Source organism: Phocoena sinus, chromosome 4, assembly GCF_008692025.1.
Source record: "Phocoena sinus isolate mPhoSin1 chromosome 4, mPhoSin1.pri, whole genome shotgun sequence".
In the NCBI taxonomy this organism is placed as follows: domain Eukaryota; kingdom Metazoa; phylum Chordata; class Mammalia; order Artiodactyla; family Phocoenidae; genus Phocoena; species Phocoena sinus.
This window is the reverse complement of record NC_045766.1, coordinates 91,255,984-91,272,876: the sequence shown is the minus strand read 5'-3', so window position 1 is coordinate 91,272,876 and position 16,893 is coordinate 91,255,984.

Genomic DNA, 16,893 nt, shown 5'->3' with positions numbered 1-16,893 from the left:
CAAGATAAATAGAGGATAAACATAAAAAGTTGCAATAAAATTTGGGACTTCCCTGGTGGTGCAGTGGTTAAGAATCTGCCTGCCAATGAAGGGGACACGAGTTCGATCCCTGATCTGGGAAGATCCTACATGCCGCGGAGCAACAAAGCCTGTGCACCCCAACTACTGAGCCTGCGCTCTAGAGCCCACAACTACTGAGCCCACGTGCCACAACTACTGAAGCCCGCGCGCCTAGAGCCGGTGCTCCGCAACAAGAGAAGCCACCGCGATGAGAAGCCCGCGCACCGCAATGAAGTAGCCCTCGCTACTTCACCGCGAGCAGCCCTCGCTCGCTGCAACTAGAGAAAGCCCGCATGCAGCAACGAAGACCCAACGCAGGCAGACATAAATAAATTAATTTTAAAAAGTTACACTAAAATTAAAAATGTTAATATTTCTTAACTTAGAACAGCGTTAAACAGGAAATATAACAAACCCTGACAAACCAAAAGAAAAACTGCAGGAGAAACAGCTTTTATAAATTTAATTTTAATACTGTTAACAGCAATTTTTTTTTTGCTTTTTGAAAAAGTGGCCTCATGTTTTCATTTTGCACCAGACCTGTAAGTTTGCCTACTCAAAGCCTACCCAGTAGAAGAGATGTCTGTTGCATTATGTCAGAATCTCCATCTTGCTTCTCAATCACAGACTGCAGCTTCTTTATATTTTCCAATAAAAGCCTATGCAGTCTCACTGCTCGGACTGCAGGGGCGACCTTATTCGACCTTACTCGTTTAGCTTGAAACATGGCACAAAGTTATTTGTCTTTGGTATAAGCAGAGCATTTATAAGAGCTCATGGAATATGTTCATTTTTAGAGCTCACAATTTGTGGAGCAACACTTAAAACCTGTATCAAATCTAAGAGAGAAAACCAAGGAACGTTAGAAACATAACCATTTGTTATTATTATATCTTATTTTGTGACAGGGAAAACTGGGGGTGGGGAACATGAAAGCTATCTTCTATTATAACAAGACCAAAATAAGAGTAGCTACCTACCACCATGTGCTTGCTGTATGCTAGACTTTCTTCCAGGTGCTTCATCAACTGCATTTCATTTCTTCCTTGAAACAATTGTTTTGAGATAGTTTTTTTTTTTTTTTTTCGGTACGCAGGCCTCTCACTGTTGTGGCTTCTCCCACTGCAGAGCACATGCTCCAGACGCGCAGGCTCAGCGGCCATGGCTCACGGGCCCAGCCGCTCCGCGGCATGTGGGATCTTCCTGGACCGGGGCACGAACCCGTGTCCCCTGCATCGGCAGGCGGACTCTCAACCACTGCGCCACCAGGGAAGCCCTGAGATAGGTTTTTTAATCCCATTTTATAGATGAGAGAGAGGCATGGAGAAGTAGAAGGTCACACAACTCATAAAATCTGGAGCCAGTTATTAAACTTAGAGCTGCCTGAATCCCAAACCCTAGCTCCTAATCTCTACCCCATAGTCTAAGGGCACCCATTTGTTTAGAAGAGCTCAAGAAGCTAAATTAAGAACAATGAGTAGAAACTGTTGGGAGAAAGATTTGCACTCAAGACCAGAGAATGACTCATGTTTAAAGCTCATGCTTGGGAATCAACATTTAAAACCTGGATCAAACCTACAGGAGAAAACCCAGAGAAGTAGATGACATAGTCATTTTTTGCTTGAGAAACCACTAAAAGACCACAGAAGGACCAAAGCTCTCTTAAAGCTGTAAATGGAATGCATTGTCTTTCAAGTTTATGGGCTCACTGTCACTAATAATATTAGAACAAGACATAATTGCACTGTACAAGAATGTTCGTAGGAAATGGTGATGTAGTTCAGAGACTAAAATCAGGGGTGATTGCAGACAGTGAACTTGAGGTTGACTTCTATTTCAGCACTAAATAACTGTGAGACTTTAGGAAGTCACTTAACTTCTCCAAATATAGGTTCCCTCATCTGTAAAATAGGAATCATAATAATACCACATGGGTTATTGTGAAGATTGATTGAGACCATGTCTGAAGCACCTCGCTCAGTGCTTTGCATAGAAAGTAAACACTCAATGAAGGTAACAAGTAGATTTGGGTGTGCATGGAGTGACAAAGGCAGTGAGGAGAAAGGATTTCTACTTTGATTAGGAGATTAGTCTAGATGACATTAGAACATCTTATAATTATGTATTTGTATAGGAAATGACTCAATATCTAAAACTGCAAGTTTGTCAGGAAGCCAGAGTCAGATATAAAATGTTGATATAAAGTTAGCAACTGGAATTTAAACTAAAAGCCCAGGTACAGTTGGAAAATAAAAACAGAATATAAACACCAGACAATATTTCAGCATGTGGGAGATGATTCTATAACTCAGGAAGGTGAAGAGGAACTGGGAGGTACATATTGCTCTCAATTTGTGCTGCCCACTATGACAGCCACCAGGGGCACATGGCTATGGAATTTTAAACGCTTTTGTTTTTTTACTTTCTCAATTTTTTCCCTAGTTTTATTGCGATATAATTGACATACGGCACTATATAAGTTTAAGGTGTACAGCACAGTGATTTGACTTACATATGTTATGAAATGATTACCACAATAGGTTTAGTGAACATCGATTGTCTCATTTAGATACAACATTAAAGGAATAGGAAGACATTTTTTCCTTGGGATGAGAACTAATAGGATTTACTTAAAAATAGATAAAATAAGAAATCCAGTGTTTATGAGCCACATTTCAAATTCTCAGTAGTCACATACACCTAATGGTTACCACATTGGACAGAGAAGATATAGAACATTTGCATTGTTGCAGAAAGTTCTGTTGGACAGTGCTGTCTCCAGAGAAAGGCAGGGTGCTACATATATTTGGGTGTGTGGTTTCAGCCTCAAGGGGGAGTCTCTACTTTCTCCTCCTATTACATTTATTCATTTATTTTCCCCTCTTATATTTCCACCTTTTCACTGAATATTTAGAAGAAAACCAAGAAAAGCTCTGTGGTAAGCAGAATTCTAAGAACGTCTCCAAAATTTCCACTACTGGTATATGCATCCAGTACAATTCCCCACCTTGAGCGTGGGTGGGCCTTACCTAATCAGGTGAGAGCCTTTAAAAGAGGGTTTAGAAATAAGAGAAAGAAGTCAGAGATTCAAGGCAACAGAGACATTCTCCTGCTGGTCTTGACCAAGCAAACAGCAATGTTTTAGAGAGAGCCATGTGGAAGGGAATAAACAACTACATTCTAAGAACTGAGAGCAGCCCCAGTCAACAGCCAGCAAGAAAACAGGGACTTGGGTCCTACAATCAAAAGGAAATGAATTCTGCCAATAACCTGAATGGTCTTGGAAGCAAACTTTAACCCTCAAATGAGAACCTGGACATGGCCAGCACCTTGATATTAGCCTTAGAGGACCCTGAGCAGAGAACCCAGTTGAATTATGCCTGGACTTCTGACCCACAGAAAAGTGAGATAATAAATGTGTGTTGCTTTCAGCTGCTAAGTGCATAATACAATTGTTGTACAGTAATAGAAAGTTAACAAGCCCCTAGTAACATAACCACACACACACACACACACACACACACACACACACACACACACACACACACACACACTTGCCCGCACTCATACACACATTTTTTTCTCCTTTAAAGCACAAAAAATATAAAAATTTAAAATACACTGTGGTTTTATTTTACTAGGATAAAAGCTTAAAAGAAAGTATGTTCAAAATTTTGCTGCTGGCTTTGACAGAGGAATAGGAAAGAGGTGAGACAATTAGCTGGGACTCCAGCACTTTTACATTTTCTTCAGATAGAATCAAATGTACTTGACTCCCTACAACTCTGAGAAAGGTAATACATTTTCACTGTAACAAGGAGAAGCCAAAAGTGTTTGGTGACTGCTTAAAGGTACCAACTTATCACACATTGTGGCTGAAATTGTTCTCTTAGGTTAAACCGTTGTTCCCCAAGGCCCCTATTAAAATGTAATGTGTTATACGGTGGGTGGGGAGAGAGCGAAGGGTCTCATTAAAACCTACTGCTACCTTAACACACGGTGGATGATCATTCTCTAACAGAAAAGAGGCCCGAAGCAAATGGGCTGAAGGTTAGATAAGCTTGGCTAGGGAGGAGAAGAAAAGCAAAGGTCAAGAACTATTCCCACAGCAGGTGGATCTGGATGGGTGCCTGAGGAAGAAGCTTGCACGGAGAGAGGACCGCTGGAATACAAGCGGGGGACCCACGTGGACAGACGAGGCTTCAGACTGGGGAGGTGAGGACTACAAGCCTCACCTGCTTTATAATCTTGTTCACTGCCCCCTGATGTGTAAACACCACTTTTATCTCCCTGAACACATATTATCTCCCCTGAGCAAGGAAACTTCTGAAGAAGACTGCTTCCCTAAGTGGCCTCTTGACAGGAGCCTGAGAAATCCCTGAGGAGAGGAGACTTTTTAAGAGAGCAAGAGAACCCAATTAACTTTGCCACTGATGAACTCTGTCACAGTTCTTTACCAGAGAAGGGACGGAAGACTGGGATTCAGAAACTAGATATGAAATAAGGTTGCTGAGTGAACAGGCTTCTAATGGTTTCCTGCTTCCTACTCCCTTTGTAAAAAGATAGCTTCGAAGGGGAATAATTTCTCAACAATAATATTACTACCTTATAAGAATTACACAAGACACAATAGGTCAAGTACGAAATATGACCAAAGAGTTCACTGAAATAAGCTTTTGAAAATTCCAGCACATGGGGCTTCCCTGGTGGCACAGTGGTTGAGAGTTCGCCTGCCGATGCAGGGGACGTGGGTTCGTGCTCCGGTCCGGGAGGATCCCACATGCCGCAGAGTGGCTTGGCCCGTGAGCCATGGCCGCTGAGCCTGCGCGTCCGGAGCCTGTGCTCCGCAACTGGAGAGGCCACAGCGGTGAGAGGCCCGCGTACCGCAAAAAAAAAAAAAAAAAAATCCAGCACATGCAACTGGGCAAGGCTGTGTTCAAACTTAGTTCACTATAATTTTCATAAAATAGATTGTTTGAAGTGTGCTGTTCTTTAATTCTTTTCACATGGGTTAGCCTTGCTATCTAGGGAATGTGTACCTTGAAGTCAGGGATTCTATTTTTCTTTCGAGTCCATCTCCAATCTAGTATCATGCTGAGAAGAGAATAAATTGTGAGTCAATAGCTGGTGATTATTTAACCATTACCACCGATCCCAAGGATCAAGATCGATGACTACTGCAGGTACATGTGACCCAACAACATCTTTAAATACACATATATACACACCAGGACGCACATACACCCCTGAAATATAGAACTGGCCCCTGAGGAAACGTGACAAACATTCTTGTGATCCTCCCTATTCGTGCAGAAAAAGAAAAAAAAAAAAAGATTAAAAGCAGCATTTCTTCTCCCCAAGCCTCACCTTGATCCTACCTTCAAACAATGCCACATTCAATCATTCTAGTTTTGACTTAGCAGAAGAGCATTTCCCCAGGAGTGCATATGCTAACCTGGCATAATATTTGCTTTATAAATCAGGGATTGCTTGTTCAGCCTTATATACCCAAAGCTTCTGGGTGACTGTGTCTCATGCTTCAGTCAAAAGTAGCTGCTGCATATCCTTTAAAGGTCACGCATCACCACATATCAGCCAGAACAGTTAGCTTCTCTATGACAACTTATAATTTTCAGACTGAATACGATGTTACTAGGAACATGCAGATCAGGATGAAGAAGCCGGATAAAGATGTGTTGACAGGGACTTCCCTGGTGGTACAGTGGTTAAGAATCCGGCTGCCAATGAGTTCGATCCCTGGTCTGGGAAGATCCCACATGCTGTGGAGCAACTAAGCCCGTGCACCACAACTACTGAGCCTGTGCTCTAGAGCCTGCGAGCCACAACTACTGAGCCCGCGTGCTGAAACTACTGAAGCCTGCACACTTTAGGACCCACGTGCCACAACTACTGAGCCCTCAAGCTGCAACTACTGAAGACTGTGAGCCTAGAGCCCGTGCTCTGCAACAACAGAAGCCACCGCAATGAGAAGCCCATGCACTGCAATGAAGAGTAGCCCCAGCTCGCCGCAACTAGAGAAAGCCTGTGCACAGCAACAAAGACCCAATGCAGCCAAAATAAATAAAAAAAATAAAAGAAGAAAAAAAAAGATGTGTTGGCAAAAATAAGGTAGGGGAACGAATTCCATAAACTATAAGAGAGACTCCAGAATACCATTTCAAGTGAGCTATCCTGCTTTCCCCAGAATCCACTTTGCTGAGTGTATTTACATGGGATAGAATTAAGTTTTTCTGACACAGTTGAACCCATCTTGGGACTTAGATATGTAGAATTAGATATGTATAAAGCTATTTGATTTAACCTTCAGATAACTTAGATATGGTCATTTCTTCTGGTACCCATAAATAGCTGATTGAAGATGGTTCCACCTCAGTGTCCTTGCAGGATATAATTACACTTCTCAGAAACTAGCAATTTAGGAAGAATCAAAGCCAGAAATTCGGGGGACTACTAGAGCCTTCAGTACAGAGCCCCAAAGACAGCATAATCTTGTTACCCTCTTATCTCCAGCCTCATATTTTACTGTATTAATTCACTTTTGCTGAGTAACATATGATCCTGAATTTGTGACTTAAGCACCAATCATTTGTATCACTCGGTCTGGTGACTTAGGCCAGGTTTAGCTGGCCAGTTCTCCTGTCTCAGCTGGGTTCACCTGCACGTCTGTAATGAGCAGCCAGGTCGGCTGCAGCAGGCCTCAGCTGGAATGGTTGGCTTCATTCCTCAGGGTCTCTTATTCTCTGGTAGCTCAGCTTGTGCTTGTTCACATAGTGGCTGGACAAGTTTCCAGGAGAGTAAGAAGTGTCAAGGCTTCTTGAGTCTCTGCTCAGAACTGGCCCCTTACTTCTGCTGCATTCTACTGGCCAAAGTAAGTCACAAAGCCACCCCTGACTCAAGGGGTGAATAAATAGACTCAATTTCTTTATGGGAGGAGCTGAAACGTCATATTGTTAATGTCAAGGATCCAGGGAGGGGAATAACTGCAGCCATTTTTACAATCTACTATCCAACCAAGATTCTAGATTATATATTTGTAGCAGTCTGAGAGAGTCAGATTCTCTCTCTTATCTCCAAGCCTTTACATAGGCAGTGCCCTCTTTTGCATCTTCACTCTTCCTTTTCTCTAATGACTTTCAATTATACATCAAGATTAGGCCAATATTCCTTCTATTAGGATGACCCTGAACTCTAGATTAGGCAGGCTTCCCTCATCTGTGTTCACATAATCCTTGTATTATGCATTCTTACCAAAAAGTATTGGCAGTCCTACACATAATAAGTGTTCAATAAATATTTATTAACCAATATTTCCAATAATTGGAAATTCATACATAGTTACCTGCAATAATGAAGCGGTACATATTTTCTAGGTATGAACTTGAAATTCTCTCTCAGACAAGCCTAAACAATGTGAGAGTCCATGAAATTAGTCTAAGAAGTCATAGCTTAAAAGAAAAAATTCAAAGCAACTGAAGTATTCTATCTAATAACTTCTCCAAAAGATAAAGTTGGATTTTTAATATTATCAGCTAATTCAGACACCATAACTTATACAGTGTGTTAAAAAGTAATGGCTCTGGCAATCAGTGCTGAAGGACTCCATTTGTCACCTCTCCACGAGGATTTGCTACGATTTACTGCTATCCTATATATTTTAGGCTACAATCAGTTTTTTAGCTAGATTGCTAGTTTTTAGCTAGCTAAGCTAGCACTTAGACTGAAGTCTAGCATTTTGCTCATTAACTTCTTCTCTGATAGACTGTCAAAAGTCCCATCCGAACTCCTATTAAATTACATCTACTTCTGCACCCTAATATAGCTATTTGGTCACTGCCAGGACAGGCTATAAATTGTCTGATGAGACCCAATTTTCCTTTTAGTGACCTAAAACACATTTCCTATTTTGTTCCCCAAATGAGCCAAATTGCCTGTTTCTTATGAAGCATTTCAAAGTTTTGGCTGTTTTAATTCAGATGCTTATCTTCTTACCTTTTGTACCTAACACATATGGAAAATACTCTAGCATGATTATTCTACCCTCTTGCCAAATTGCTTGCTACCCAGTAACTAGTACTTTAATATCTTTAACTAGAGATGAAGAATTTATATAGAGCCATTTTTCCTCTAACTCTCAAAACAAATAAAATACATTACATCATCACATCTGATATATGGAATTTCTAGACCAGTTTTTACTATGACTTGATAAGCTTTCTCACATTAAATTTCTCATAAAGGTATACTCAGTTTGAATGAGCAATGGCAAGTCTCATGTCCCACATGCATATTTTTTCACTGTTCCTCTTTTTTCTGTATGAAATATTTCTGTCTTCAAAGTGTTTCAGGGTTAAAGATCTATGTTAGGCTGATTTTAAGCTTTACCGTGACTTTCCTTTTTTCACATCTTTAAGTATAGATGCTTTACATCGTAGTGTTACTTTCTGCTGTATAACAAAGTGAATCAGCTATACATATACATATAGCCCCATATCCCCTCCCTCTTGCGTCTGCCTCCCACCCTCCCTATCCCACCCCTCTAGGTGGTTACAAAGCACTGAGCTGATCTCCCTGTGCTATGTGGCTGCTTCCCACCAGCTATCTACTTTGCCAGCTATCTATTTGCATTTGTGTATACGTCAATGCCACACTCTCACTTCGCCCCAGCTTACCCCTCACCCTCCCCATGTCCTCAAGTCCATTCTCTACAACTGTGTCTTTATTCCTGTCCTGTCCTTAGGTTCTTCAGAACTTTTTTTTTTAGATTCCATATATATGCATTAGTACACGGTATTTGTTTTTCTCTTTCTGACTTAATTTACTCTGATGACAGACTCTAGGTCCATCCACCTCACTACAAATAACTCAATTTCATTTTTTTTTATGGCTGAGTAATATTCCATTGTATATATGTGCCACGTTATTTTTATGCATTCATCTGTCAATGTACACTTAAGTTGCTTCCGTGTCCTGGCTATTGTAAATAATGCTGCAATGAACATTGTGGTACGTGACTTTTTTGAATTATGGTTTTCTCGGGGTATATGCACAGTAGTGGGATTGCTTGGTCATATGGCAGTTCTATTTTTAGTTTTTTAAGGAACCTCCATACTGTTCTCCATAGTGGCTGTATCAATTTACATTCCCACCAACAGTGCAAGAGTGTTCCCTTTTCTCCACACCTTCTCCGGCATTTATTGTTTCTAGATTTTTTACGATGGTCATTCTGACTGGTATGAGGTGATACCTCATTGTAGTTTTGATTTGCATTCTCTAATGATTAGTGACGTTGAGCATCCTTTCATGTGTTTGTTGGCAATCTGTATATCTTCTTTGGAGAAATGTCTATTTAGGTCTTCTTCCCACTTTTGGATTGGGTTGTTTGTTTTTTTTGATATAGACCTGCATGAGCTGCTTGTATATTTTGGAGATTAAGCCTCTGTCAGTTGCTCCGTTTGCAAATATTTTCTCCCATTCTGAGGCCTGTCTTTTCGTCTTATTCATGGTTTCCTTTGCTGTGCAAAAGCTTTCAAGTTTCATTAGGTCCCATTTTTTTATTTTTGTTTTTATTTCCATTACTCTAGGAGGTGGATCAAAAAAGATCCTGCTGTGATTTATGTCAAAGAGTGTTCTCTCTATGTTTTTCTCTAAGAGTTTTATAGTGTCTGGTCTTACATTTAGGTCTCGAATCCATTTTGAGTTTATTTTTGTGTATGGTGTTAGGGAGTGATCTAATCACATACTTTTATATGTACCTGTCCAGTTTTCCCAGCACCACTTATTGAAGAGACTGTCTTTTCTCCATTGTATATCTTTGCCTCCTTTGTCATAAATTAGTTGACCAGAGGTGCGTGGGTTTATCTCTGGGCTTTCTATGTTGTTCCACTGATCTATGTTGCTGTTTTTGTGCCAGTACGATATTGTCTTGATTACTGTAGCTTTGTAGTATAGCCTGAAATCAGGGAGTCTGATTCCTCCAGCTTCGTTTTTTTCCCTCAATACTGCTTTGGCTATTCGGGGTCTTTTGTGTCTCCATACAAATTTTAAGATTATTTGTTATAGTTCTGTAAAAAATGCCATTGGTAGTTTGATAGGGATTCCATTGAATCTGTAGAATGCTTTGGGTAGTATAGTCATTTTCACAATATTGATTCTTCCAACCCAAGAGCATGGTATATCTCTCCATCTGTTGGTATCATCTTTAATTTCTTTCATCAGTGTCTTATAGTTTTCTGCATACAGGTCTTTTGTCTCCCTAGGTAGGTTTATTCCTAGGTATTTTATTCTTTTTGTTGCAATGGTAAATGGGAGTGTTTCCTTAATTTCTCTTTCAGATTTTTCATCATTAGTGTACAGGAATGCAAGAGATTTCTGTGCATTAATTTTGTATCCGGCAACTTTACCAAATTCATTCATTAGCTGTAGTAGTTTTCTGGTGGCATTTTTAGGATTCTCTATGTATAGTATCATGTCATCTTCAAACAGTGACAGTTTTACTTCTTCTTTTTCAATTTGTATTCCTTTTATTTCTTTTTCTTCTCTGATTGCTGTGGCTAGGACTTCCAAGACTGTGCTGAATAATAGTGAGGAGAGTGGATATCCTTGTCTTGTTCCTGATCTTAGAGGAAATGCTTTCAGTTTTTCACCACTGAGAATGATGTTTGCTGTGGGTTTGTCATTTGTGGCCTTTATTATGTTGAGATAGGTTCCCTCTATGCCCACTTTCTGGAGAGTTTTATTATCATAAACGGGTGTTGAATTTTGTCAAAAGCTTTTTCTGCATCTATTGAGATGATCATATGGCTTTTATTCTTCAATTTGTTAATATGATGTATCACATTGATTGATTTTCCTATATTGAAGAATCCTTGCATCCCTGGGATAAATCCCACTTGATCACGGTGTATGATCCTTTTAATGTGTTGTTGGATTCTGTTTGCTAGTATTTTGTTGAGGATTTTTGCATCTATATTCATCAGTGATATTGGTCTGTAATTTTCTTTTTTTGTAGTATCTTTGTCTGGTTTTGGTATCAGGGTGATGGTGGCCTCATAGAATGAGTTTGGGAGTGTTCCTTCCTCTGCAATTTTTTTGGAAGAATTTGAGAAGGATGGGTGTTAGCTCTTCTCTAAATGTTTGATAGAATTCACCTGTGAAGCCATTTGTTCCTGGACTTTTGTTTGTTGGAAGATTTTTAATCACAGTTTCAATTTCATTACTTGTGATTGTTCTGTTCATATCTTCTGTTTCTTCCTGGTTCAGTCTTGGAAGGTCATACCTTTCTAAGAATTTGTCCATTTCTTCCAGGTTGTCCACTTTATTGGCATAGAGTTGCTTGTAGTAGTCTCTTAGGATGCTTTGTATTTCTGTGGTATCTGTTGTAACTTCTCCTTTTTCATTTCTAATTTTATTGATTAGAGTCCTCTTCCTCTTTTTCTTGATCAGTCTAGCTAATGGTATATCAATTTTGATTATATTCTCAAAGAACCAGCTTTTAGTTTTATTGATCTTTGCTATTGTTTTCTTTGTTTCTATTTCATTTATTTCTGCTCTGATCTTTATGATTTCTTTCCTTCTGCTAACTTTGGGTTTTGTTTGTTCTTATTTCTCTAGTTCCTTTAGGTGTAAGGTTAGATTGTTTATTTGAGATATTTCTTGTTTCTTGAAGTAGGCTTGTATGGCTATAAACCTCCCTCTTAGAACTGCTTTTGCTGCATCCCATAGGTTTTGGATCATTGTGTTTTCATTGTCATTTGTCTCTAGGTATTTTTTGATTTCCTCTTTGGTTTCTTCAGTGATCTCTTGGTTATTTAGTAATGTATTGTTTAGCCTCCATGTGTTTGTGTTTTTTACATTTTTTTCCCTGTAATCCATGTCTAATCTCATAGTGTTGTGGTCAGAAACGATGCTTGATATGATTTCAATTTTCTTAAATTTACTGAGGCTTGATTTGTGACCCAAGATGAGATCTATCCTGGAGAATGTTCCGTGCGCACTTGAGAAGAAAGTGTAATCTGCTGTTTTGGGATGGAATGTCCTAGAAATATCAATTAACTCTATCTGGTCTACTGTGTCATTTAAAGCTTATGTTTCCTTATTAATTTTCTGTTTGGATGATCTGTCCACTGGTGTAAGTGAGGTGTTAAAGTTCCCCAGTATTACTGTGTTACTGTCAATTTCCTCTTTTGTAGCTGTTAGCAGTTGCCTTATGTATTGAGGTGCTCCTCTGTTGGGTGTATATATATTTGTAATTGTTTTATCTTCTTCTTGGATGGATCCCTTGACGATTATGTAGTGTCCTTCCTTATCTCTTGTAACATTCGTTAGTTTAAAGTCTGTTTCATCTGATATGAGTATTGCTACTCCAGCTTTCTTTTGATTTCCATTTCCATGGAATATCTCTTTCCATCACCTCACTTTCAGTCTGTATGTGTCCCTAGGTCTGAAGTGGGTCTCTTGTAGTCAGCATATATATGAGTCTTGTTTTTGTATCCATTCAGCGAACCTGTGTCTTTCCGTTGGAGCATTTAATCCATTCACGTTTAAGGTAATTATCGATATGTGTGTTCCTGTTACCATTTTCTTAATTGTTTTGGGTTTGTTTTTGTAGGTCCTTTTCTTCTCTTGTTTTTCCCACTTAGAGAAGTTCCTTTAGGATTTGTTGTAGAGCTGGCTTGGTGGGCTCTTAGCTTAGCTTGAGAATTCTCTTAGCTTTTGCTTGTTTGTAAAGCTTTTGATTTCTCTGTCAAATCTGAATGAGATCCTTGCCGGGTAGAGTAATCTTGCTTGTAGGTTCTTCCCTTTCATCACTTTAAGTATATCCTGCCACTCCCTTCTGGCTTGTAGAGTTTCTGCTGAGAAATCAGCTGTTAACCTTATGGGAGTTCCCTTGTATGTTATTTGTCGTTTTTCCCTTGCTGCTTTCAATAATTTTTCTTTGTCTTTAAATTTTGCCAATTTGATTACTATGTGTGTCAGTGTTTTTCTCCTTGGGTTTATCCTGTATGGGACTCTCTGTGCTTCCTGGACTTGGGGTAGGCTATTTCCTTTCCCATGTTAGGGAAGTTTTAGATTTTAATCTCTTCAAATATTTTCTCTGGTCCTTTCTCTCTCTCTCTTCTCTTTCTGAGACCCCTGTAATGTGAATGTTGTTGCCTTTAATGTTGTCCCAGGTGTCTCTTAGGCTGTCTTCATTTCTTTTCATTCTTTTTTCTTTATTCTGTTCTGCAGCAGTGAATTCCACCATTCTGTCTTCCAGGTCACTTATCCATTCTTCTGCCTCAGTTATTCTGCTATTGATTCCTTATAGTGTAGTTTTCATTTATTGTATTGTTCATCTCTGTTCGCTTGTTCTTTATTTCTTCTAGGTCTTTGTTAAACATTTTTTGCATCTTCTCGATCTTTGCCTCCATTCTTTTTCCGAGGTCCTGGATCATCTTCACTATCATTATTCTGAATTCTCTTTCTGGAAGGTTGCCTATCTCCACTTCATTTAGTTGTTTTTCTGGGGTTTTATCTTGTTCCCTCATCTGGTACATAGCCCTCTGCCTTTTCATCTTGTCTATCTTTCTGTGAACGTGGTTTTTGTTCCGCAGGCTGCAGGATTGTAGTTCTTCTTGCTTCTGCTGTCTGCCCTCTGGTGGATGAGGCTATCTAAGAGGCTTGTGTAAGGTTCCTCATGGGACTGACTTGTGGTGGGTAGAGCTGACTCTTGCTCCTAGATTTTTTTTTTAACAACTAGCTCTTTCATTTGACATTTGTTTTTATCAGTGAGAAAGGTATTTGGTTTTCTTCCCTCCATAGTCTATTCTTTCACCGCTTATTAGAAATGTTATCTTAATCAGAGCAAGTCCTAAATAGTCTATCTTGATAACATATCCAAAATCCTACAACTTCTTACCACCTCCACTGTTCTCTGCAAACTAACATATACTTGCCAGAACAACTGAACTAGCCAACAATTACCTTTTATTTATTCTGTTTGGGGCACAAAGAATGACCTCTTTAAAATGTAAATCAGAACATGACTTTCATGCTCAAAATTATCCACTGATTTTGATTACACTTAGAATGAAATCCAGACTGCTTACTTACACTTCTTATAAGGCCTCATGTGATCTGGCTCCTCCCTGTTGTTTGGTATTATCTTGCTCTGTCCTAAACAAAGTAGCTTAGACCTTTAAACTACCTATTCTTTCTAGAATGTTCATTCCAGATCTACCATGGTTTGTTCCTTCAAATAAAGTTTCTGTTTAAATGTCATTTATTCAGGGAGGCCTTCCTGACCATTCTATCTAAAATTTCCCCTTCACTTCCCAAACCTTTAATTTGACACAACAATTAACTCCAGAAATGATACAAACTGTTTGCTTAAAAAAAACAAACCAGCAAATAATATATTGGGATATATTATATTTGGTCTTAATGCTCCTGTTAATGCAAGTTCCATGATGGGGAGACATGTTTCTTATTTATTGCTATATAAAATGGTACCTAGAATATATTAAGAATGTTATAATAATTATAGTAAAATAATCAGCAAATTCATTGAGCTAAAAGATGCTGAAGCTCACAAAGTTATCAGATTGTGGGGATGAATCAATATCCCTTACCTACATAAGTTTAATTGGGAAAAAAAATCTATAGAGTCATCCTAATGAAGTATTTTTCTCCTGTCATTCTTTCAAACCTTAGAAGCAGCTGTAATATTTTTATTGTTTCGTTAAATTGTGATTATATAAGAAGAATATGGGTAATTTAGGTCATACCTATTCATGGAAAAAATACATATTTATATGTATTTTAAAAAACTTTGAAAAGTGAGGCTTAGCTCTAAAGGAGTATAAGTCAAGCCATACTCCCTATATAAGCATTCACATATATTCACACACATACACATACTGACTATAAAGAACACTGAAGACAAGTTTTCTCTGTACTGAAATCAAAAGCTAATCTGCAACAGTTTTTCTGAAAGAAAGGTAGAAAGAAAGAAAGAAAGAAAAAGAAAGAATGAATGAAAGAGGGAGGGAGGGAGGAAGGAAGGAAGGAAGGAAGGAAGGAAGGAAGGAAGGAAGGAAGGAAGGGCAGGCAAAGCTTGATGTTGGGTCCATGAAATTTTTCACGTTACCCTGTACACTTACTTTCCTATATGCCTGAAATATTTTATTAGAAATAGAAATAAGATGAGAACTTTTAGGACAGTTAATAAAGATGTGTAAATCTTATGTCCTAGCTTTCCACAGGATGAAAGACTTGGGTTATATGTTAGAAACTTGTCAGTTTCTTAAGGCCAATACCTGAAAAATTCAGACTAGCCAGATGAGATTTGCCTATAATTAGTCATGCTACTCCAAAGATAAAAATAAAGCTCTTAAGAAATATTAGGGAAAAAAATGATGACAACTCTGCCCATTTCTTCCCGTGAGAGCCAACTTCCCTCACCCATTCCAAACCACCTTCATATGCACATGGTCCCCATTTTCCCTGTTTAAGACCAGTGTTACATCACCAGACAAATAGCATATCAGCTTCTGGAAGGACCCAACTCTAATAAAAGAACATGAGATTTTTGAGTCAGGAAGCTCAGCTTCCCCTGGCTAACTCTGTGGCTTTAGACATTTTATTTATATTTCTGTGCCTCGATTCTCTCATTGATAAATTGGGGTAATTTATAAAACTATGCTTTTTGCAATACAGTAAATTGTTTCCATGACCCATTATGGATTAGGGCTCACAGTTTGAAAAGCACTGTTCTAGTCTTATATTTGAATATTTAGCAGTTTTAATTTTTTTCTGTTATAAAAATGTTTGATAAGCATGAATATTCTAAATTAAATACGCAGACAATTATAAAGGTACATGATTATGTGGAAAGTGTGGGTCTCTGGTTTCCTTATTACACCTAGATATAAATAAATGCATATCAATATAGTTAAGTTTCTTAATAAATATTACTAAAATTCTCATCAGAAAGCAATATGGCCTATTTACTCAATAAATTATTATTTTTGTTCATGTACCTCAGTCTCTCTTGAGTTAACAAGTATGACTCATGATCCCTAAGTCTGATTTCACCAACATGATCGAGTTTTTGCACCTGGAAGATTAAGAATCACACCCTGAGTTTCCGCAAATCACCAACATAAAAGCCTCCTTGCAAGTCTTCCTGATATAGCTAGCCACTTTCCACACACTCCTGGGAACTTAAACTGTCACAAGGCACCAACAGTCTGGATTGAAAGAGAACATATATAAACGTTTCTACCAACTTGGCAAGAGTTCTTACAAGACCTTAAGATTGTCAGGGTATGATTACTCTGATCATACCTCACTTTCCCATTTATAAAAACAAACAAAACAAATGTCAGTAGGAGTCAACTTTCATAAGCACAGCAACTGGATTGGACTTCACTTTTTTTTTTTTTTTTTGCGGTACGCGGGTCTCTCACTGTTGCGGCCTCTCCCGTTGCAGAGCACAGGCTCCGGATACGCAGGCTCAGCGGCCATGGCTCACGGGCCCAGGCGCTCCGCAGCACGTGGGATCCTCCCGGACCGGGACACGAACCCGTGTCCCCTGCATCAGCAGGCGGACTGTCAACCACTGCGCCACCAGGGAAGCCCCGGACTTCACTTTTTACAATAAGAGAGTAGTGATTGGATCTGTGGTATGACTCAAGCCATGAAAAATTTAGGTGCGTGCGTGTGTGTGTGTGTGTGTGTGTGTGTGTGTGTGTGTGTGTGTGTATGTGCCTTTGTGTGTGTGTGAGAGAGAGAGAGAGGGGGGTTTTGCTTCATCCCTTATCTAACACAAAT